Genomic DNA, 23,361 nt, shown 5'->3' with positions numbered 1-23,361 from the left:
GGAATGGGAGAGAGTGAGAGTGAAAGGGGAGAGAGATGGGAAGTCGAGAGAGGGAGGAGGCAGGGGAGAGAGAAAGGAAGGGGAGAGGGAGGGAGCAGGGGAGAATCTGAAAAGAAAGGCAAAAGAGTGAGAGAGAGGAGGGAGGAGAGGGGAAGGGGAGAGAGAGGGAAAGGGGAGAGAGATGGGAAGTCGAGAGAGGGAGGAGGCAGGGGAGAGAGAAAGGAAGGGGAGAGAGGGAGCAGGGGAGAATCTGAAAAGAAAGGCAAAAGAGGGAGAGAGAGGAGTGAGGGGAGGGAGCGGAAGGAGAGAGAGGGGAAGGGGAGAGATAGATGGAGAAAGTGAGATCACGGGAAAGTGAGAGAGGAGTTAAAAAAAAATGTAGAACGAGTCGTGATCTGGAAAGCAGAGAGACAAGGAAAGGCGTGAGGGGAACTTGTTGTTTCAGGGTCAATCTCAGAGCTGTTTAATCTTTATAATTAAAGCCCTTGTTAATTGACAGTGAATTTAAGTACTGAGCTAATTTTGAGTAGGCCCCACTGAGATTTGAACCCATGACCCCTGTTTTACCAGACCAGTGCTCTAACCCCTGAGCTATGGAGCCACCTGCCCCTGGCTGTGCGTCATTCCCCAGAGCGAGAGGGGGAGGGGAGAGAGATGGGAAGTCGAAAGAGGGAGGAGGCAGGGGAGAGAGAAAGGGGACGGGGAGAGAGGGAGAAGGGGAGAATCTGAAAGGAAAGGGAAAAGAGATAGAGAGAGGAGGGAGGGGAAGAAAGGGAGCGGAGAAGGAGGAGGGAGAGGGAGAGTGGAAAGGCAGAGTCGGAAGGGGAGAGAGTGGGATGGGAAGAGGGTGAGGCGAGAGAGGGGAAAGGGGGAGAGGGGAATGAGTGAGAGACGGAGAAAGCGAAATAGCGGGAAAGTGAGTGAGGAATAAAAAGATGTGGAACGGGTCATGAATGTTGTGTATGCATGTAAACGTCACCAATATGTAAGACTTGCCACTAGGGGGCACACCTGTGGGAGACCCAATGGTCACCTGTGCACCCTGGGACAAGCAGGTATATAAGGTGACTCACCATGCTACTTCCCCACTCTGGAGTCTGAATAAAGAGCACAAGGTCACAACAGTTTGAGCTTTCAATACAGTCCTGTGGATTTATTCTGAACATCACATACTGGCGACGAGTAACGGATCACGAACCTTTATGCAGTAATGGCTGCCGTTGGTATTGTTGAGGGATTTGTTGAGGGTGATGATTTGGGAAGCCTTCGTTGAGCGTCTCGACCGGTACTTCGTCGCCAATGAACAGGACGAGGCTAAGAGAGAGCGATCAAGCCCAGGGCGATTCTCCTCACCGTATGTGGGTCTCCGATATACGGCCTGCTCAAAAATCTGCTGGCACTGGTCAAACCAGAGGAGAAGACTTACACAGAGCTGTGTGCGCTGGTGTGGGAACGCCTCAAGCCGAAGGAGAGCATCTTAAAGGCCAGGTATCACTTTTACAAGCACCGTCGCTCCCAGGGCCAGAAGATTCCTTGCGAGGCAGTACGATTTTTGATGGATCTTTGTGGCAAATGTTGACGAACGGTTTCGTGCTTGGAATCGGCCACGAGGTCATCCTTCGCAAGCTGCTGTCTGCCGAATCCAGGGATAAACGGGTCCTTTTCGGAATGGGAGGCAATGACTAGTGGAGTGCCGCAGGGCTCAGTGCTGGGACCCCAGCTATTTACAATATACATCAATGATTTGGATGCAGGAATTGAGTGTAATATCTCCAAGTTTGCAGATGACACTAAACTGGGTGGCAGTGTGAGCTGTGAGGAGGACGCTAAAAGGCTGCAGGGTGACTTGGACAGGTTAGGTGAGTGGGCAAATGCATGGCAGATGCAGTATATTGTGGATAAATGTGAGGTTATCCACTTTGGGGGCAAAAACACGAAGACAGAACATTATCTGAATGGTGACAGATTAGGAATAGGGGAGGTGCAATGAGACCTGGGTGTCATGGTACATCAGTCATTGACAGTTGGCATGCAGGTACAGCGGGCGGTGAAGAAGGCAAATAGCATGTTGGCCTTCATAGCGAGGGGATTTGAGTATAGGAGCAGGGAGGTCTTACTGCAATTGTACAGGGCCTTGGTGAGGCCTCATCTGGAATATTGTGTTCAGTTTTGATCTCCTAATCTGAGGAAGGACGTTCTTGCTATTGAGGGAATGCAGCGAAGGTTCACCAGACTGATTCCCTGGATGGCTGGAATGATATATGAGGAGAGACTGGATAAACTGGACAATTATACACTGGAGTTTAGAAGGATGAGAGGGGATCTCATAGAAACGTATAAGATTCTGACGGGATGGGACAGGTTAGATGCAGGAAGAATGTTCCCGATGTTGGGGAAGTCCAGAACCAGGGGTCACAGTCTAAGGATAAGGGGTCGGCCATTTAGGACTGAGATGAGGAGAAACTTCTTCACTCAGAGAGTTGTTAACCTGTGGAATTCTCTACCACAGAGAGTTGTTGAGGCCAATTCATTGGATATATTCAAGAGGGAGTTAGCTACGGCCCTTACGGCTAAAGGGATCAATGGGTATGGAGAGAAAGCAGGAAAGTGGTACTGAGGTGAATGATCAGCCATGATCTTATTGAATGGTGGTGCAGGTTCAAAGAGCCGAATGGCCTACTCCTGCACCTATTTTCTATGTTTCTATGTTTCTATCTGAGCAAGGCCATCGCGATAGCCCAAGCCTTCATATCCACGAGCGATAACACGAAACAGATACCCTCACAGAATCGAAGCTCACCGGCAAGTACTGTGCATAAAATAATGTATTCAGCAGGCAGAACGGCACAGGACAGGGCCCACATGACCGCAGAGGCCAGACCTAGGCCTAGAGTGACTCAGAGTCCGCCGTGGGGCATGAATGCGTATCCATTAGCACCATGTTGGCGCTGCTGGGGCAGCCATCGAGCTCATCAATGTCGATTCAAGCCCTGTGTGTGTAAGGGCTGTGGAACAATGGGGCACCTCCAGCGAATGTGCAAACGATCTGTGACTCACCACGTGGCAGAGGGTCACGCTGAACGAGCAGGAGAGGCAACTCAACCTGAGGCTGAAGGGGAAGTAGATGGGATACACACCTTCACCACCAAAAGCCCTCCGATAATGTTAAAAGTTGAACTTAACGGCACTCCAGTCTCCATGGAACTAGACACGGGGGCGATTCAATCAATAATGAGCCAGAAGGCATTCGAGAGGCTGTGGGGGGCGACAGAGCACAACGACCCAAGCTGATCCCGATTCAGGCAAAGCTGCGCACCTACACCAAGGAACTGATACCAGTTATTGGTAGTGCGGGCATAAGGGTATCCCATGAGGGAGCAGTGCACGATTTACCACTGTGGATTGTTTCAGGTGATGGGCCAATGCTGCTTGGTAGAAGGTGGATGGGGAAGATTCGATGGAACTGGGAAGACCTCCGTGTACCTTCTCTGGCGAACAACCTCACCCCTTGCTCAAAGGCTGAGCAAGCCCCCACCTTCAGCTGAACCAGGCGTCGAAGTGCAGATCGATTTGCAGAACCCCGAGGCACAGGCCGCTCGTCGCGACCACGAGGAGGCGAAGATCAACCGAGCAGCGGTTACAGACGGGGGTACCCACCACCCGAAGCCGATGACCTCTTCGCGGCGACGGAAAAGGCTCCAGGTCAACCAAGCGGAGCGGGGCTCCGGCCGAAACCGAATGTGTCTTCCCGACGCCAGATGTGAAATCCCTGGGGAGGAAGATGCTGGCAGTCGAGAGAAGCGTCCAGACCACGGGTCGAGAGAGCGTCCAGACGACGGGATGTGGCCGCAACGGAACAGAGGCATGTGTTGCCCAGCAAGGAAGGCGACTGGGTTTGGGGCAAAGGTAAAGTGGAGGGCCGCTGAGAAGGCCAGGAACCCACTACGTTCCAATAAGTTGTTTGCACTGTGGAACCCATGTGAGCATTCTTTCGCGGCCAATGATGTACTATCATATGGGGTCGGGGGTACGTTAAAACAAGCCAAAGTAGAGGGCAAACACCAACCAGTTGTATATGTATCTGACAAAGTGTTTGTAGCAAGTGATGTGTTATCACACGAGGTCGGGAGTGTTGTACAGCAAGCCAAAGTAGCGGGTGAGCCCCAACCAGTTGTATATGTATCTGACAAAGTGCTTGTAGCAAGTGATGTGTTACCACACGAGGTCGGGAGTGTTGTACAGCAAGCCAAAGAAGCGGGCGAATCCCAACCAGTTGTATATGTCTCTAAAAAAGTGTTCGTAGCAAGTGATGTGTTACCACACAAGTTCCGGAGTGTTGTACACCAAGCCAAAATAGCGGGCAAGCCCCAACCGGTTGTACATGTATCCTATAAGTTACCCAAGGCAGTAGCCTGCGTTCACAGGGCAAAAGAGACGCACCAACGTGGATCCCAATATGTGCCCGAGTCAGACAAGCTGCCCATCCCACAGTTTTGGGAGAGCAGAGGCACCATTATCAAGGCTTTGTTTCGAATATGTCTTACACTGTCTGTGCTCTGTAACATGATCCGCCACGGGCCAGGCACTGAGAACGGCGCTGATGCCCTCAGTTGGCCAACCTTGCCCACCAACCGGGGTGGAAATGGCGCAGCCCACAGACCTGCTCGTTGTTACGGAAGTGCGAGAAAGCGATGAGTCAACCGTAACGGCCCCCTCAGTTTAGGACCTGGACCAACCAGGGTCCCACATTACCGCCTGCTCACGGCGAACCGCCAGATGGGGGTGATGCAGCTTATCCATCGCAAAGACATAATGCTCATCCCATCAGATTGCCCCCCCTGTGGGGCAAACCCTGCAACGTTGCAAAGAAAGGCAGGGAGGCTACACACAGTCGGTGGTGCGGGAACCTCTGTACTATGGCCCAGGATCCACGGAGACCACACGGCCTCCCGCTACCACTGAAAGTCTCAGGGCCGTATCGGCCATCCTGGGCTCGCCAGACCTTAGGGTCAGCGACAATAGTCCGCAGCGGGCAGCCCAAACCACAAAGCCGAGCACCACACATGTCATGGTAGACTCCCTGCAGACCCTGGCTGTCCCGGGTTGCTACGCAGTCACCAGGCAGAATCGCTCAGGACCGAGCCTTCTGTATGCTTTCAGCAGAGAATGCACCACGATCGTACGCCCCCCTCCACGCCACATCAGAGTAAGTGACGTCGGCAATATTCAGGGACCCCAGATGGGCCGAGAGCACTGTGTTAGCCAAAGAGGGGAATGGAGTGTGTGTGTGTGTGATGAAAATGGAGTGTTTGGTTGTGAAACCATATACTGGGCAAACGCAGAAAGCGTTTGGACCAGACCAGACTGAAAACTATCGATAAACAGGCCACCATTGTGAAAAGAACTGGCCACGTCAGTCCCATCACACCAGCCACTCGGCCAGGCAGCAACGTTCCGACCAACTCACCCATGCCAAGAATTCAAATCAGGTGATCGACCCGGGGACACAGGGCGTCATGTCACCTCAACTTGCAAATAACTTGTACATAAGCCTTTGGATGGGGCTGGGGGGCGGAGTGATGTTATATATGCACGTAAACCTCACCAATATGTAAGACTTGCCACTAGGGGGCACACCTGTGGGAGGCCTAAGGGTCACTTGTGCACCCTGGGGCAAGCAGGTACATAAGGTGATCTACCATGCTGCTTTCCCACTCTGGGGTCTCAATAAAAAGACCAAGGTCACAATAGTTTCAGCTTACGATACAGTCCTGTTGATTTATTCTGAACATAACAGTGATGGGGAGGGCAGAGAAAGATTTGGAAGGGGAGAGAGAGTGTAAGAGAGACAAGGGAAGCCTGTTGATCCAGGGTCGGTCTCAGAGCTGGTTAATATTTAGAATTAAAGCCCTTGTTAATAGATGGTGAATTTAATAAATTAGCTGATGTTGAGTAGGCCCAGTGAGATTTGAACTCACGACCGCTGGTTTACTAGACCAGTGCTCTAACTCATGAGTTTTGGAGCGACCTGTTCTGGGAAAGACAGGGGAAGGAGCAGGAAAGAGAGGGGAAGGGAAAAGAGAGCGTGGAAGAAAAGAGAGAGAGGGGGAAGGGGAGACAGCGAGAGAAGGAGTGAGAGAGAGCAGGAAGGAGTGAGAGAGAGGGGGAAGAGGAGACAGAGAGGGGAAGGAGTGAGAGAGAGGGGGAAGGGGAGACAGAGAGGGAAGAAGTGAGAGAGAGGGGGATGGAGTGAGAGAGAGGGGGAAGAGGAGACAGAGAGGGGAAGGAGTGAGAGAGAGGGGGAAGGGGAAGGAGTGAGAGAGAGGGGGAAGGGGAAAGAGAGGGAGGGAAAGGAGTGAGAGGGGGAAAGGGGAAAGAGAGTGTGGAAGGAGTGAGAGAGGAAGGGAAGGGGAAAGAGAGGGAGCAGAAGGAGAGAGAGAGGGGAAGGGGAGAGAGAGAGAGAGAGTGTGGAAGGGAGGGAGAGAGGCGAGAGGAGAAAGGGGGGAAAGGGGAGAGAGAGAGTGGAAGGAGTGAGAGGGGGAGGGGAAGAGAGGGGAGGAGTGAGAGAGGGAAGGTGACAGGGAGACAGGGAGGTAGAGAGCGGGAAGGGGAGAGAGGGGGGGAAGGGAGGGCTGTGGCAGGGGAAAGAGGAAGAAAAGGGAAAAAGAGGGGGAAGGAGTGAGAGAGAGAGTGGAAGGAATGAGAGGGTGGGGGAAGGGAGAGAGAGGGGGAAGGAGTCAGAGAGAGAGGGGAAGGAATGAGTGGGAGGGGGAAGGGAGAGAGAGGGGAAAGGAGTCAGAGAGAGAGGGGAAGCGGAGAGAGAGTGGAAGGAGTGAGAGAGAGGGGAAGGACTGAGAGCGAGGGAGAAGGGGAAAAATGGAGGAAGAGAGAGAAGGGAAGGGGAGAGAGAGAGGGGCAGAGGAGAGAGGGGGAGAGGAGAGATCGGAACAGGAAAGAGAGGGAGAAGGGGAGAATCTGAAAAGAAAGGGAAAAGGGAGAGACAGAGGAGGTAGGGGAGGAGAGAGAGGGGAGGGGAGAGGGAAAGGGAGAGTGAAAAGGCAGAGGGGGAAGGAGAGAGGGGGGGTAGGGCAATGAGGGGGAGGGGAGGGAGAGGGAAGATAGGGGAGGAAGGAGAGAGAGGGAAGGAGTGCACGGTGAATGAAAGTGAGAGAGAAGGGGAGAGAGGGGAAGTGGAGAGCGAGAAAAGGGAAGGGTTAGAGGGAGGTGGGAAGGGAAATGCGAGAGTGGAGGAGTGGATGAGTGGAAAGAGACGTGAAGGGGAAAGATGAGAGGGGAAGGGGAGAGGGGAAAGAGAGAGAGATGGTGAAAGGGTGGGGGAGAGGGGGAGAGGGGAGCCTGTGAGGGATGGGGAAAGCTCGATAGCGGGAAAAAGATGCAGAATGGGAAGGGAGAGTGATATTACTGGAGACAGAAGGAGATTGTTGCTCCAGGGTCAGTCTCAAAGCTGTTCAATACCGTTGTTAATTGAGGGCGAATTTAAATATTGATTTAACTTTGAGCAGGCCCCAGTGAGATTTGAACACATGACCACTGGTTTACAAGACCAGTGCTCTAACCCCTGAGCTATGGAGCCACCTGCTTTTGCAGTTACAGGGGAAGGAACAGGAAAGAGAGGGGAAGGGAAAAGCGAGAGTGGAAGGAGTGAGAGAGAGGGGGAAGGGGAAAGAGAGGGATGGGAGAGAGAGGGAGACAGAGTGAGAGAGAGGGGAGTGTCAGAGAAGGAGAGAGGGAGTGGATAGACGGGAAGGGGAGAGAGATGTGAAGACGAGAGAGGGAGGAGGCAGGGGAGAGAGAAAGGAAGGGGAGAGAGAGGGAGAAGGGGAGAATCTGAAAAGAAAGGGTAAAGAGAGAGAGTGGAGGGAGGGGAGGGAAGAGAGTGGAAGGGGAGAGGGAGAGTGATGGGGAGAGTGAAAAAGCAGAGGGGGAAGGGGAGATAGGGGGGAGAGAGGGAGAGGGGAGAGAGAGGCAAGCTAGAGGAGGAAGGAGAGAGAGGGGAAGGAGTGGGGGGAGAATGACAGTCGAGAGGAAAGGGGAGAGAGAGAGAGAGAGGGGAAGGGGAGTGAGCGAGGGGAATGGTAATGTGGGAGGGGAAGGGGAGAGAGAGAGGGGGAGGGGGAAAGAGTTAAGGGGGATGGGAGAGAGAGGGGAAGGACTGAGAGAGGGAAGGGGAGAGAGAAGAATAGATGGTTCTGTTGTGTATCTGTAAAGCATGCACTCCCATCATCCACCACCAGGGAGTGCATCCCCTGAAGTCCCAATGGATCCCAGCATCCCTTGGGAGCACTGTATATAAGCCGGCCCCTAAGGCCTGTTCTTCACTCTGGAGTGTCTTAATAAAGACTGAGGCCACTGTTACTTCAACCTCCCTGTGTGCAGTCTCATCTGTGTTAGGAACACAAGTGGTTCATTCTCTGGTTAGCAACCAGTAACTAGTGGGGTGCCGCAGGGATCAGTGCTGGGACACCAACCATTTACAATCGAGATTAACGACTTGGAAGAAGGGACTGAGTGTAACGTAGCCAAGTTTGCTGACGATACAAAGATGGGAGGAAAACCAATGTCTGAGGGGGACACAAAAAATCTGCAAAAAGACATAGACAGGCTAGGTGAGTGGGCAAAAATTTGGCAGATGGAGTATAATGTTGGAAAGTGTGAGGTCATGCACTTTGGCAGCAAAAAAATCAAAGAGCAAGTTTTTATTTAAATGGAGAACGATTGCAAAGTGCTGCAGTACAGCGGGACCTTGGGGTGTTGTGCATGAAATGCAAAAGGATAGTACGCAGGTACAGCAAGTGATCAGGAAGGCCAATGGAATCTTGGCCTTTATTGCAAAGGGGATGGAGTATAAAAGCAGGGAAGTCTTGCTTCAGTTATACAGGATATTGGTGAGGCCACACCTGGAATACTGCGTGCAGTTTTGGTCTCCGTATTTACGAAAGGATATACTTGCTTTGGAGGCAGTTCAAAGAAGGTTCACTCGGTTGATTCCGGGGATGAGGGGGTTGACTTTGAGGAAAGTTTGAGTAGGTTGGGCCTCTACTCATTGGAATTCAGAAGAATGAGAGGTGATCTTATCGAAATGTATAGGATTATGAGGGGGCTTGACAAGGTGGATGCAGAGAGGATGTTTCCACTGATGGGGGAGAATAGAACTAGGGAGCATGGTATTAGAATAAGGGGCCGCCCATTCAAAACTGAGATGAGAAGAAATTTCTTCTCTCAGAGGGTTGTAAATCTGTGGAATTCACTGCCTCAGAGAGCTGTGGAAGCTGGGACATTCAATAAATTTCAGACAGAAATAGACAGTTTCTTAAACGATAAGGGGATAAGGGAGCGGGCGGGGAAGTGGACCTGAGTCCATGATCGGATCAGCCATGATCGTATTAAATGGCGGAGCAGGCTCGAGGGGCCATATGGCCTACTCCTGCTCCTATTTCTTATGTTCGCATATTTTTATCGGAGAATCTGAAAAGAAAGGGAGAAGAGACACAGAGAGTGGGTAGGGGAGAGGGTGAGAGAGGGGAATGAGTGAGAGACTGGGAAAAAGATGTTGAATGGGTTACAATGGGAAGGGAGGAGAGAGTGTAAGAGAGGGGGAAGGGTACGAAGGGAGCCTGTTGTTTCAGGGTCGGTCTCTGAGCTGTTTAATATTTATAATTAAAGCCATTGTTAATTGACAGCGAATTTAAATACTGAGTTAATTTTGAGCAGGCCCCAGTGAGATTTGAACTCACGACCCCTGGTTTACTAGACCAGTGCTCCAACCCCTGAGCTATGGAGCCACCTGCGCTGTGCTGTGGGTCATTCCCCAGTTAGTGATGTGTGCTTGAAGAATCAGGAGGGGTCAGTGAAACGCTCAGGTTGTGTCTCATCCCCCAGACTCCTGCCCCCGTCTCTTCAATATTCGCCTCTCAACATCGATATATCGGGTCTTTCACGTAGTAAAACATCCCAAGGCAACTCAGTCACACTCTGTCCCAATCTCTCAGTCTCCCTGTCTCTCTCTTTCTGTCATGTATGTGTGCTTGGGGTTACTAGCCACCAGGTGGGGCCACTGTTGGAGGTCATTGGGCTGTGCACACGTGTGTGCGGCCCAGGTATAAAAGGCCAGCCATCTTGTAATGTAATCACTTTGGGCCCTAATAAAGTAGAGCCAGGTTTGTACCTGTTCGGAGTTTACAGTATTCCGTCTGTTCAGTTATTGCACAAACAACACTTTCTCACTCTCTCTGTCTCTCTCACAGACTCTCACTTTCTCTCTGTGTGTCTCTCGAGGGGGAAGAAGAGAAAGGGGAAGGGGAGAGAAGGGGAAGAAGTGGGGAGAGAATGAAAGTAGAGAGGGAAGGGGAGAGAGGGGGAAGGAGTGGGGAGAGAATAAAAGTCGAGAGGGAAGGGGAGAGAGGAGAGAGAGCGGAAAGAGGGAGAGTGAGAGGGGAAGAGGAGAGCGAGGAAGGGGAAGGGGAGAGCGAGGAAAGGGAAAGAGAGAGAGGGAAACGGGAAAGAGAGGGAGGGAGGGGAAGGAGAGAGAGGGGTGGTGAGAACGGGGAGGGGAAGGAGGGAGAGAGGATAAGAAAGGAGAATGAGTGAGAAAAGATGTAGAATGAGTCATGATGGGGAAGGGAAAGAGAGATTTTTAATATGGGAGAGAGAGTAAACCAGGACGAGAAGAGGAGAGGGGAGCTGTCATTCCAGGGTCAATCTCAGAGCTGTTTAATATTTATAATTAAAGCTCTTATTAATTGACAGTGAATTTAAATACTCAGCTAATTTTGATTTGGCTCTAATGAGATTCAAACTCACGACCGCTGGTTGACAAGACCAGTGCTCGAACCCCTGAGCTATGGAGCCACCTGCTCTAGGAAAAACAGGGGAAGGAGTAGGAAAGAGAGGGGAAGGGAAAAGAGAGAGTGGAAGGAGTGAGAGAGTGGGGGAAGGGGAGAGAGAGGGGGGAAGGGGAGTGAGAGGGGAAAGAAAGGTAGAGAGGCGGAGAGGTTTAGGGAGGGAGTTCCAGAGCTTGGGGCCCAAGCAACAGAAGGCACGGCCACCGATGGTGGAGCGATTATAATCAGGGATGCTCAGGAGGGCAGAATTAGAGGAGCGCAGACATCTCGGGGGGTTGTGGGGCTAAGGGAGATTACAGAGATAGGGAGGGGTGTAGGGGCTGGAGAAGGTTACAGAGATAGGGAGGGGTGTTGGGGCAGGAGGAGATTACAAAGATAGGGAGGGGTGTTGGGGCTGGGGGAGGTTACAGAGATAGGGAGGGGTGTAATGGCAGGAGGAGGGTACAGAGATAGGGAGGGGTACAGGGGCTGGATGTGGTTACAGAGATAGGGAGGGGTGTCGGGCTGGAGAAGGTTACAGAGATAGGGAGGAGTGTAGGGCCTGGAGGAGGTTACAGAGATAGGGAGGTGTGTTGGGGCTGGGGGAGGTTACAGAGATAGGGAGGGGTGTAGTGCTGGAGAAAGTTACAGAGATAGGGAGGGTGTAGGGGCTAGTGGAAGTTACAGAGATAGGGAGGGGCGAGGGCCAAGGAGGCATTTGTAAACAAGGATGAGAATTTTGAAATCGAGGCGTTGGTTAACCGGGAGCCAATGTTGGTCGGCGAGCACAGGGGGTGATGGGTGAGCGGGACTGGGTGCGAGTTAGGACACGGGGCAGTGAGCACAGGGGATGATGGGTGAGCGTGACTCGGTGCGAGTTAGGACACGGGGGCAGCCGAGTTTTAGATCACCTCTAGTTTACGTGGGGTAGAATTTAGGAAGAAGTGATAGACAGGGGAAAGGGGATGGGAGGGGCGGGGAGGGGAAGGAGTGAGAGAGGGAAGGGGAGAGAGAGAGAGACAGGAAAAGATTGAAAGTGAGGGGAGAGAGGGTGTGGCGAGGGGGGAATGAGTGAAAGACGGGGAGAGCGAGATAGCGTTAAGGGAGAGCGGGGTAAAAAGATGTCAAATGGGAAAAGGCAGAGAGAGATTTGGATGGATAGAAAGTGTAAGAGAGACAAAAGCCTGTTGTTGCAGGATCGGTCCTGGAGGTGTTTAATATTTATAATTAAGACCCTTGTTAATATTTATAATCGAAGCTTTTCCTAATTGGCAGTGAATTTTGAGTCAACCCCTACGAATTCTGAACTCACGACAATTGGTTTGCAAGACTAGTGCTCTAACCCCTGAGCTATGGAGTCACCGGTTTCGGGAACGACACTGGAAGGAGCAGGAAAGAGAGGGGAAGGGAAAAGAGAGAGTGGAAGGAGTGAGAGAGAGGGGGAAGGGGAGAGAGAGAGTGGGGAAGAAGTGAGAGAGAGGGGGAAGAGGAGACTAGCAGGGGCAGGGGAGAGAGAGGAAGGAAGGGGCAAGAGAAGTTAAGGGGAGAGATGGGGAAGGAATGAGAGAGAGAGGGAGGGCTGAGAGGGGAAGGGGAGAGAGAGCGGAGGAAATGGGTACAGGAGAGAGAGGTGAAGGGGAGAGAGAGGGAAACGGGAGAGAGTGGGGAAGGGGAGAGAGCGGGGAAGGAGAGTGAGAGGGGAAGGAGTGACAGAGTGGGGAAGGGGAGAGAGAGGGGAACGGGAGAGAGTGGGGAAGGGGAGAGAGTGGGGAAGGAGTGAGAGAGAGGGGAACGGGAGAGAGTGGGCAAGGGGAGAGAGTGGGGAATGGGAGAGGGAGGGGAAGAGTAAAAAGAGGCAGAATGTGTAGTGATGGGGAAGGTCGGGAGAGAGAGAGAAGGGTAAAGGACGGGTCAGGGGGCAAAAGGAGAACAGAAGAGTCTTTTGTTGCAGGTTTGGTCTCGGAGCTGTTTAATATTTAAAATTAAACTCCTCGTTAATTGACATTGTATATAAATACTGAGCGAATTTTGACAAGGGAGACTTCAACTCACGATCCCTGGTTTAACGAGACCAGTGTTCTAACCCCTGGGCTATGGAGCCACCTGCTCTAGGAAAGACAGGGGAAGGAGCAGGAAAGAGACGGGAAGGGAAAAGAGAGAGTTGAATGAGTGAGAGAGAGGGGGAAGGGGAGAGAGAAGGGAAGGAGTGAGAGAGAGGGGGAAGGGGAGACGGGGGGAAGAGAGAGGGGAAGGGGAGAGACAGAGGGGGAGAGGAAAGAGGGAGGAAGGGGAGAGAGTGTGTGGAAGGGAGGGAGAGAGTGGATGGAGTGAGAGAGGCAAGGAGAGATGGGGAAGGAATGGTTAGCGGACTGAGTGGTTGGGGAGAGAAGTAACATAGACGAGGAAGGAGAGAGAGGGGAAGGATTGGGGAGCGAATGAAAGTAGAGAGGGAAGGGGAGAGCAAGAGAGGGGAAGGGGTGAGAGAGGGGAAGGGGAGAGAGTGCGGAAGGGGAGAGAGAGAGGGGAAGGGGAGAGAGTGGGGAAGTGGAGAGAGAGGGGAAGGGGAGAGTGGGGAATGGGAGAGAGTGGAGAAGGGGAGAGAGTGGGAAAGGGGAGAGAGTGGGGAAGGGGAGAGAGAGGGGAAGGGGAGAGAGTGGGGAAGCGGAGAGAGAGGGGAAGGGGAGAGAGGGGAAGGGGAGAGAGTGGGGAAGGGGAGAGAGTGGGGAAGGGGAGAGAGAGGGGAAGGGGAGAGAGTGGGGAAGGGGAGAGAGAGGGGAACGGGAGAGATAGGGGGAGGGGAGAGAGTGGGGAAGGAGAGAGAGAGGGGAAGGGGAGAGAGAGGGGAAGGGGAGAGAGTGGGGAAGAGGAGAGAGTGGGGAATGAGGGAGAGAGTGGGGAAGGGGAGAGAGAGGGGAAGGGGCGAGAGTGGGTAAGGGTAGAGAGAGGGGAAGGGGAGAGAGTGGGGAAGGGGAGAGAGTGAGGAAGGGGAGAGGGGAATGAGTGATAAAGAGAAATGGGGAAAGCGAGAGAGCGGGAAAGAGTAAAAAGAGGCAGAATGTGTAAAGCAGGATCTTCTGTTCAAGATTCGGTCTCGGAGCTGTTTAATATTTATAATTAAACCCATTGTTAATTGACAGCGTATTTAAACACTGAGCTAATTTTTGACAAAGCCCCAGGGAGATTTGATCTCACGACCCCTGGTTGACAAGACCAGTGCTCTAACCCCTGAGCTATGGAGCTACCTACGCGGTGAACGATAGAGGAAGTAGCAGGAAAAAGACAGGAAGGGAAAAGAGTGAGTTGATGAGTGAGAGAGAGGGGGAAGGGGAGAGAGAGGGGAAGGAGTGAGAGAGAGGGGAAGGGGAGACAGGGGGGAAGAGAGAGGGGAAGGAGAGAGACAGAGGGGGAGAGGAAAGAGGGAGGAAGGGGAGAGATTGTGTGGAAGGGAGGGAGAGAGTGGATGGAGTGGGAGAGGCAAGGAGAGAGGGGGAAGGAGTGGTTAGCGGACAGAGGGATTGGAGAGAGAAGTAAGATCGACGAGGAAGGAGAGAGAGGGGAAGGAGTGGGGAGCGAATGAAAGTAGAGAGGGAAGGGGAGAGCAAGAGAGGGGAAGGGTGAGAGAGGGTGAGGTGAGGGAGGGGGATGGGGCGAGAGGGGAATGAGTCAGAGACGGGGAAAGCGAGATAGTTGGAAAGGGGAGAGAGGAGGAAAAAGATGCAGAACAGGTCGTGATGGGGAAGGGAGAGAGAGATTGGAAGGGGAGAGCGTGTAAGAGAGACGACATGCCTGTTGTTCCAGGGTCGGTCTCAGAGATGTTTAATATTTATAATTAAAACCCCTATTAATTGACTGTAAATTTAAATACTGACACTAAATTTGAGTAGACCCCAGTGAGGTTTGAACCCACGACTCCTGGTTTACAAGACCAGTGCTCTGACCCCTGAGCTATGGAGCCACCCGCCCTGGGAAAGACAGGGGATGGAGCAGGAAAGAGAGTGGAAGGAGTGAGAGAGAGGGGGAAGGCGAGAGAGAGGGAGGGGAAAGGGAGAGAGTGGGGAAGAGAGGGAGGTGGGGCAAGTGAGGGAGGGGATGGAGAGAGGGAGAGTGTGGAATGGGCGAGAGTGGGGAAGGAGTGGGAGAGAGAGAGGGAGAGGAGAGAGTGTGAGGGGAAGGGGGATGGGGAGACAGTGAGGAAGAGAGAGGGTCAGGGGAGAGAGTGGGGAAGGGGAGAGTGTGGGGAAGGGGAGAGAGAGGGGAATGAGGGAGCGAGTGGGGAAGGGGAGAGAGAGGGGAAGGGGCGAGAGTGGGGAAGGGAAGAGAGTGGGGAATGAGGAGCGAGTGGGGAAGGGGAGAGAGAGGGGAAGGGACAAGAGTGGGGAAGGGGAGAGAGAGGGGAAGGAGAGAGAGTGGGGAAGGGGAGAGAGAGGGGAAAGGGAGAGAGTGGGGAATGAGGGAGAGAGTGGGGAAGGGGAGAGAGAGGGGAAGGGGAGAGAGTGAGGAAGGGGAGAGAGTGGGGAAGGGGAGAGAGTGAGGAAGGGGAGAGAGAGTGGGGAAGGGAAGAGAGAGGGGAAGGGGAGAGAGTGGGGAAGGTGAGAGAGTGGGGAAGGGAAGAGAGAGGGGAATGAGTGAGAAAAGTAGCGGGGAAAGCGAGAGAGCGGGAACGAGTAAAAAGAGGCAGAATGTGTAGTGATGGGGAATGTAGGGAGAGAGAGAGAAGGGAAAAGGAGGCGATAGGAGAGCGAGAGACAAGAACAGGAATGCCTGTTGTTCCAGGGTTGGTTTAATATTTATAATTAAAGTCTTTATTAATTGACCTTGAATTTAAATACTGAGCTAATCCCATTGAGATTTGAACCCACGACCACTGGTTTACTAGACCAGTGCTCTAACCCCTGAACTATGAAGCCACCTGCTTTGGGAAAGACAGGGGAAGGAGCAGGAAAGAGAGGGGAAGGGAAAAGACAGACTGGACGGAGTGAGAGAGAGGGGGAAGGGGAGACAGGGAGGAAGAGAGGGGGTAAGGGGAGAGAGCGTGTGGAAGGGAGGGAGATAGTGGATGGAGTGAGAGAGGGAAGGGGAGAGAGGGGGAATGAGTGGTTAGCAGACAGAGGGGTTGGGGAGAGAAGTAAGATAGAGGAGGAAGGAGAGAGAGGGGAAGTAGTGGGGACCGAATGAAAGTAGAGAGGGAAGGGGAGAGCAAGAGAGGGGAAGGGGAGAGAGAGGGTGAGGGTGAGGCAAGGGAGGGGGAAGGAGAGAGAAGGGAATGAGTGAGAGGCGGGGAAAGCGAGAGAGTGGGAAAGGAAGAGAGGGGTAAAACGTTGTAGAACGGGACGTGATGGGGAAGGGAGAGTGAGATTAGGAAGGGGAGAGAGAGTACAAGAGAGACGAGAAGAGGAGAGGGGGAACATAAGAACATAAGAATTAGGAACAGGAGCAGGCCATCGAGCCCCTCGAGCCTGCTCCGCCATTCAATAAGATCATGGCTGATCTGGCCGTTATCTCAGCTCCACTTACCCGCCCGCTCCCCGTAACCCTTAATTCCCTTATTGGTTAAAAATCTATCTATCTGTGACTTGAATGCATTGAATGAGCTAGCCTCAACTGCTTCCATGGGCAGAGAATTCCACAGATTCACAACACTCCGGGAGAAGAAATTCCTTCTCAACTCGGTTTTAAATTGGCTCCCCCGTAATTTGAGGCTGTGCCCTCGAGTTCTAGTCTCCCCGACCAGTGGAAACAACCTCTCTGCCTCTATCCTGTCTCTCCATTTCATTATTTCAAATGTTTCTATGAGATCACACCTCATCCTTCTGAACTCCAACAAGTAAAGACCCAGACTACTCAATCTATCATCATAAGGTAACCCCCTCATCTCCGGAGTCAACCAAGTGAATCGTCTCTGTACCCCGTCCAAAGCTAGTATATCTTTCCTTAAGGAAGGTGACCAAAACTACACGCAGTACTCCAGGTGCGGCCTCACCAATACACTGCACAGCTGGGTGTGAGGAGAGCCTGTTGTTGCAGGGTTGGTCTCGGAGCTGTTTAATATTTATAATTAAAGCCCTTGTTAATTGACAGTGAATTTCAATACTGAGCTAATTTTGAGTCGGCCCCAGTGAGACTTGAACTCACAACCCCTGGTTTACTAGACCAGTGCTCTAACCCCTGAGCTATGGAGCCACCTGCATTGGGAACGACAGGAGAAGGAACAGGAAAGAGAGGGGAAGGGAAAAGAGAGAGTGGAAGGAGGGAGAGAGGGTGAAGGGGAAAGAGAGAGGGGAAGGAGTGAGAGAGAGCGGGAAGGGGAGACAGGGAGGAAGAGAGAGGGGAAGGGGAGAGACAGAGGGGGAAAGGAAAGAGGGGGTAAGGGGAGAGAGTGTGTGGAAGAGAGGGAGAGAGGGGATGGAGCGAGAGAGGGAAGGGGAGAGAGGGTGAAGGAGTGGTTAGTGGACAGAAGGGTTGGGGAGAGAAGGAAGATCGACGAGGAAGGAGAGTGAGGGGAAGGAGTGGGGAGCGAATGAAAGTAGAGAGGAAAGGGGAGAGAGAGGGGAATGAAAGAGGGTGAGGCGAGGGATGGGGAAGGAGGGCGAGGGGAATGAGTGAAAGATGGGGAAAGCGAGATAGGGGTAAAAAGATGTAGAACAGGAAGGGGACAGAGTGTGTGGAAGGGAGGGAGAGAGCACTCGAGAGACGAGAAGAGAGCCAGTTGTTCCAGGGTCAGTCTCGGAGCTGTTTAATATTTATAATTAAAACGCTTGTTAATTGACAGTGAATTTAATACTGAGCAGGCCCCAGTGAGATCTGAACTCACAACTCCTGGTTTGTAACACCAGAGCTCTAACCCTTGAGCTATGAAGCCACCAACTCTGGGAACGACCGGGAAGGAGCAGGAAAGAGAGGGGAAGGGAAAAGAGAGAGTGAAAGGAGTGAGAGAGAGGGGGAAGGGGAGAGAGAGGGAAGGGGAGAGATAGCAAGGGAAGGGGAGAGGGAGAGGGGCACGGGAGAGAGTGGGGATAGAGGGAAGGGGAGACAGCGAGGAAGAGAGGGAAAGAGAGGGAGGGGATGAAGAGAGAGTGTGGAAGGGGGTGGAGAGAGAGGGGTTGAAGTGGGAAAGAGGGTAATGGGAGAGAGCGGAAGGGGAGAGAAAGGGGAAGGAGTGAGAGAGAGGGGGAATGGGAGAGAGAGGGAGGAAGCGGAAAGAGATGCTAAGGGGAGAGAGGGGGAAGGAGTGAGAGAGAGAGGGGGAGGGGAGAGAGAGGGTGAGGCAAGGGAGGAGGAAGGAGAGAGAAGGGAATGAGTGACAGATGGGGAAAGCGAGAGAGTGGGAAAGGAAGAGAGGGGTAAAAAGCTGTAGAACGGGATGTGATGGGGAAGGGAGAGTGAGATTTGGAAGGGGAGAGAGAAACATAGAAACATAGAAACATAGAAAATAGGTGCAGGAGCAGGCCATTCAGCCCTTCTAGCCTGCACCGCCATTCAATGAGTTCATGGCTGAACATGAAACTTCAGTACCCCCTTCCTGCTTTCTCGCCATAACCCTTGATCCCCCGAGTAGTAAGGACTTCATCTAACTCCCTTTTGAATATATTTAGTGAATTGGCCTCAACTACTTTCTGTGGTAGAGAATTCCACAGGTTCACCACTCTCTGGGTGAAGAAGTTTCTCCTCATCTCGGTCCTAAATGGCTTACCCCTTATCCTCAGACTGTGACCCCTGGTTCTGGACTTCCCCAACATTGGGAACATTCTTTCTGCATCTAACCTGTCTAAACCCGTCAGAATTTTAAACGTTTCTATGAGGTCCCCTCTCATTCTTCTGAACTCCAGTGAATACAAGCCCAGTTGATCCAATCTTTCTTGATAGGTCAGTCCCGCCATCCCGGGCATCAGTTTGGTGAACCTTCGCTGCACTCCCTCAATAGCAAGAATGTCCTTCCTCAAGTTAGGAGACCAAAACTGTACACAATACTCCAGGTGTGGCCTCACCAAGGCCCTGTACAACTGTAGCAACACCTCCCTGCCCCTGTATTCAAATCCCCTCGCTATGAAGGCCAACATGCCATTTCCTTTCTTAACCGCCTGCTGTACCTGCATGCCAACCTTCAATGACTGATGTACCATGACACCCAGGTCTCGTTGCACCTTCCCTTTTCCTAATCTGTCACCATTCAGATAATAGTCTGTCTCTCTGTTTTTACCACCAAAGTGGATAACCTCACATTTATCCACATTATACTTCATCTGCCATGCATTTGCCCACTCACCTAACCTATCCAAGTCACTCTGCAGCCTAATAGCAGCCTCCTCGCAGCTCACACTGCCACCCAACTTAGTATCATCCGCAAATTTGGAGATACTGCATTTAATCCCCTCGTCTAAATCATTAATGTACAATGTAAACAGCTGGGGCCCCAGCACAGAACCTTGCGGCACTCCACTAGTCACTGCCTGCCATTCTGAAAAGTATCCGTTTACTCCTACTCTTTGCTTCCTGTCTGACAACCAGTTCTCAATCCACGTCAGCACACTACCCCCAATCCCATGTGCTTTAACTTTGCACATTAATCTCTTGTGTGGGACCTTGTCGAAAGCCTTCTGAAAGTCCAAATATACCACATCAACTGGTTCTCCTTTGTCCACTTTACTGGAAACATCCTCAAAAAATTCCAGAAGATTTGTCAAGCATGATTTCCCTTTCACAAATCCATGCTGACTTGGACCTATCATGTCACCATTTTCCAGATGCACTGCTATGACATCCTTAATAATTGATTCCATCATTTTACCCACTACTGAGGTCAGGCTGACCGGTCTATAATTCCCTGTTTTCTCTCTCCCTCCTTTTTTAAAAAGTGGGGTTACATTGGCTACCCTCCACTCCATAGGAACTGATCCAGAGTCAATGGAATGTTGGAAAATGACTGTCAATGCATCCGCTATTTCCAAGGCCACCTCCTTAAGTACTCTAGGATGCAGTCCATCAGGCCCTGGGGATTTATCGGCCTTCAATCCCATCAATTTCCCCAACACAATTTCCCGACTAATAAAGATTTCCCTCAGTTCCCCCTCCTTACTAGACCCTCTGACCCCTTTTATATCCGGAAGGTTGTTTGTATCCTCCTTAGTGAATACCGAACCAAAGTACTTGTTCAATTGGTCCGCCATTTCTTTGTTCCCCGTTATGACTTCCCCTGATTCTGACTGCAGGGGACCTACGTTTGTCTTCACCAACCTTTTTCTCTTTACATACCTATAGAAACTTTTGCAATCCGCCTTAATGTTCCCTGCAAGCTTCTTCTCGTACTCCATTTTCCCTGTCCTAATCAAACCCTTTGTCCTCCTCTGCTGAGTTCTAAATTTCTCCCAGTCCCCAGGTTCGCTGCTATTTCTGGCCAATTTGTATGCCACTTCCTTGGCTTTAATACTATCCCTGATTTCCCTAGATAGCCACGGTTGAGCCACCTTCCCCTTTTTATTTTTACGCCAGACAGGAATGTACAATTGTTGTACTTCATCCATGCGGTCTTTAAATGTCTGCCATTGCCCATCCACAGTCAACCCCCTAAGTATCATTCGCCAATCTATCCTAGCCAATTCACACCTCATACCTTCAAAGTTACCCTTCTTTAAGTTCTGGACCATGGTGTCTGAAATTACTGTTTCATTCTCCATCCTAATGCAGAATTCCACCATATTATGGTCACTCTTCCCCAAGGGGCCTCGCACAATGAGATTGCTAATTAATCCTCTCTCATTACACAACACCCAGTCTAAGATGGCCTCCCCACTAGTTGGTTCCTCAACATATTGGTCTAGAAAACAATCCCTTATGCACTCCAGGAAATCCTCCTCCACCGTATTGCTTCCAGTTTGGCTAGCCCAATCTATGTGCATATTAAAGTCACCCATTATAACTGCTACACCTTTATTGCATGCACCCCTAATTTCCTGTTTGATGCCCTCCCCAACATCCCTATTACTGTTTGGAGGTCTGTACACAACTCCTACTAACGTTTTTTGCCCTTTGGTGTTCTGCAGCTCTACCCATATAGATTCCACATCATCCAAGCTAATGTCTTTCCTAACTATTGCATTAATCTCCTCTTGAACCAGCAATGCTACCCCACCTCCTTTTCCTTTTATTCTATCCTTCCTGAATGTTGAATACCCCTGAATGTTGAGTTCCCAGCCCTGATCATCCTGGAGCCACGTCTCCGTAATCCCAATCACATCATATTTGTTAACATCTATTTGCACAATTAATTCATCCACCTTATTGCGGATACTCCTTGCATTAAGACACAAAGCCTTCAGGCTTGTTTTATTAACACCCTTTGTCCTTTTAGAATTTTGCTGTACAGTGGCCCTTTTTGTTCTTTGCCTTGGGTTTCTCTGCCCTCCACTTTTCCTCGTCTCCTTTCTGTCTTTTGCTTTTGTCTCCTTTTTGTTTCCCTCTGTCTCCCTGCATTGGTTCCCATCCCCCTGCCATATTAGTTTAAATCCTCCCCAACAGCACTAGCAAACACTCCCCCTAGGACATTGGTTCCAGTCCTGCCCAGGTGCAGACCGTCCGGTTTGTACTGGTCCCACCTCCCCCAGAACCGGTCCCAATGCCCCAGGAATTTGAATCCCTCCCTGCTGCACCACTGCTCAAGCCACGTATTCATCTGCGCTATCCTGCGATTCCTACTCTGACTATCACGTGGCACTGGTAGCAATCCCGAGATTACTACTTTTGAGGTCCTACTTTTTAATTTAGCTCCTAGCTCCTTAAATTCGTTTCGAGAGTGCAAGAGAGACGAGAAGAGGAGAGGGGGAACATAAGAACATAAGAATTAGGAACAGGAGCAGGCCATCTTGCCCCTTGAGCCTGCTCCGCCATTCAGTAAGATCATGGCTGATCTGGCCGTTGTCTCAGCTCCACTTACCCGCCCGCTCCCCGTAACCCTTAATTCCCTTATTGGTTAAAAATCTATCTATCTGTGACTTGAATGCAGTGAATGACCTAGCCTCAACTGCTTCCTTGGGCAGAGAATTCCACAGATTCACAACACTCTAGGAGAAGAAATTCCTTCTCAACTCGGTTTTAAATTGGCTCCCCCATAATTTGAGGCTGTGCCCCCGAGTTCTAGTCTCCCCGACCAGTGGAAACAACCTCTCTGCCTCTATCCTGTCTCTCCATTTCATTATTTCAAATGTTTCTATGAGATCACACCTCATCCTTCTGAACTCCAACAAGTAAAGACCCAGACTACTCAATCTATCATCATAAGGTAACCCCCTCATCTCCGGAATCAACCAAGTGAATCGTCTCTGTACCCCGTCCAAAGCTAGTATATCCTTCCTTAAGGAAGGTGACCAAAACTACACGCAGTACTCCAGGTGCGGCCTCACCAATACACTGCACAACTGGGTGTGAGGGTAGCCTGTTGTTGCAGGGTTGGTCTCGGAGCTGTTTAATATTTATAATCAAAGCCCTTGTTAATTGACAGTGAATTTCAATACTGAGCTAATTTTGAGTAGGCCCCAGTGAGACTTGAACTCACAACCCCTGAGCTATGGAGCCACCTGTATTGGAAACGACAGGAGAAGGAGCAGGAAAGAGAGGGGAAGGGAAAAGAGAGAGTGGAAGGAGGGAGAGAGGGTGAAGGGGAAAGAGAGAGGGGAAGGAGTGAGAGAGAGCGGGAAGGGGAGACAGGGAGGAAGAGAGAGGGGAAGGGAGAGACAGAGGGGGAAAGGAAAGAGGGGGTAAGGGGAGAGAGTGTGTGGAAGAGAGGGAGAGAGAGGATGGAGTGAGAGAGGGAAGGGGAGAGAGGGTGAAGGAGTGGTTAGTGGACAGAAAGGTTGGGGAGAGAAGTAAGATCGACGAGGAAGGAGTGGGGAGCGAATGAAAGTAGAGAGGGAAGGGGAGCGAGAGGGGAAGGAGAGAGGGTGAGGCGAGGGATGGGGAAGGAGGGCGAGGGGAATGAGTGAAAGACGGGGAAAGCGAGATAGGGGTAAAAAGATGTAGAACAGGAAGGGGACAGAGTGTGTGGAAGGGAGGGAGAGAGTGCTCGAGAGACGAGAAGAGAGCCAGTTGTTCCAGGGTCAGTCTCGGAGCTGTTTAATATTTATAATTAAAACGCTTGTTAATTGACAGTGAATTTAATACTGAGCAGGCCCCAGTGAGATCTGAACTCACAACTCCTGGTTTGTAACACCAGAGCTCTAACCCTTGAGCTATGAAGCCACCAACTCTGGGAAAGACCGGGAAGGAGCAGGAAAGAGAGGGGAAGGGAAAAGAGAGAGTGAAAGGAGTGAGAGAGAGGGGGAAGGGGAGAGAGAGGGAAGGGGAGAGATAGCAAGGGAAGGGGAGAGGGAGAGGGGCACGGGAGAGAGTGGGGATAGAGGGAAGGGGAGACAGCGAGGAAGAGAGGGAAAGAGAGGGAGGGGATGAAGAGAGAGAGTGTGGAAGGGGGTGGAGAGAGAGGGGTTGAAGTGGGAAAGAGGGTAATGGGAGAGAGCGGAAGGGGAGAGAAAGG

At 51.5% G+C, this 23,361-nt stretch overlaps 6 non-coding genes across 6 annotated transcripts; all 6 read right to left on the bottom strand.

Annotated features, from left to right (window-relative positions):
• Window positions 1-528: 528 nt before the first annotated feature.
• Window positions 529-601, bottom strand: trnat-ggu (transfer RNA threonine (anticodon GGU)). The gene has a single exon. It is a non-coding gene; the product is annotated as a tRNA-Thr (tRNA).
• A 6,920-nt stretch (window positions 602-7,521) lies between these two features.
• Window positions 7,522-7,594, bottom strand: trnat-ugu (transfer RNA threonine (anticodon UGU)). The gene has a single exon. It is a non-coding gene; the product is annotated as a tRNA-Thr (tRNA).
• Window positions 7,595-9,730: 2,136 nt separating this feature from the next.
• Window positions 9,731-9,803, bottom strand: trnat-agu (transfer RNA threonine (anticodon AGU)). The gene has a single exon. It is a non-coding gene; the product is annotated as a tRNA-Thr (tRNA).
• Window positions 9,804-14,008: 4,205 nt separating this feature from the next.
• trnat-ugu (transfer RNA threonine (anticodon UGU)) lies at window positions 14,009-14,081 on the bottom strand. Its single transcript has one exon. It is a non-coding gene; the product is annotated as a tRNA-Thr (tRNA).
• A 642-nt stretch (window positions 14,082-14,723) lies between these two features.
• On the bottom strand, window positions 14,724-14,796 carry trnat-ugu (transfer RNA threonine (anticodon UGU)). The gene has a single exon. It is a non-coding gene; the product is annotated as a tRNA-Thr (tRNA).
• Window positions 14,797-16,948: 2,152 nt separating this feature from the next.
• On the bottom strand, window positions 16,949-17,021 carry trnat-agu (transfer RNA threonine (anticodon AGU)). The gene has a single exon. It is a non-coding gene; the product is annotated as a tRNA-Thr (tRNA).
• Window positions 17,022-23,361: the final 6,340 nt, after the last annotated feature.

The sequence above is a fragment of the Pristiophorus japonicus genome, unplaced genomic scaffold (genome assembly GCF_044704955.1).
Source record: "Pristiophorus japonicus isolate sPriJap1 unplaced genomic scaffold, sPriJap1.hap1 HAP1_SCAFFOLD_416, whole genome shotgun sequence".
In the NCBI taxonomy this organism is placed as follows: Eukaryota; Metazoa; Chordata; class Chondrichthyes; family Pristiophoridae; genus Pristiophorus; species Pristiophorus japonicus.
Note: the sequence above shows the minus strand (reverse complement) of the source record. Positions and strands in the feature narration are given on the sequence as shown.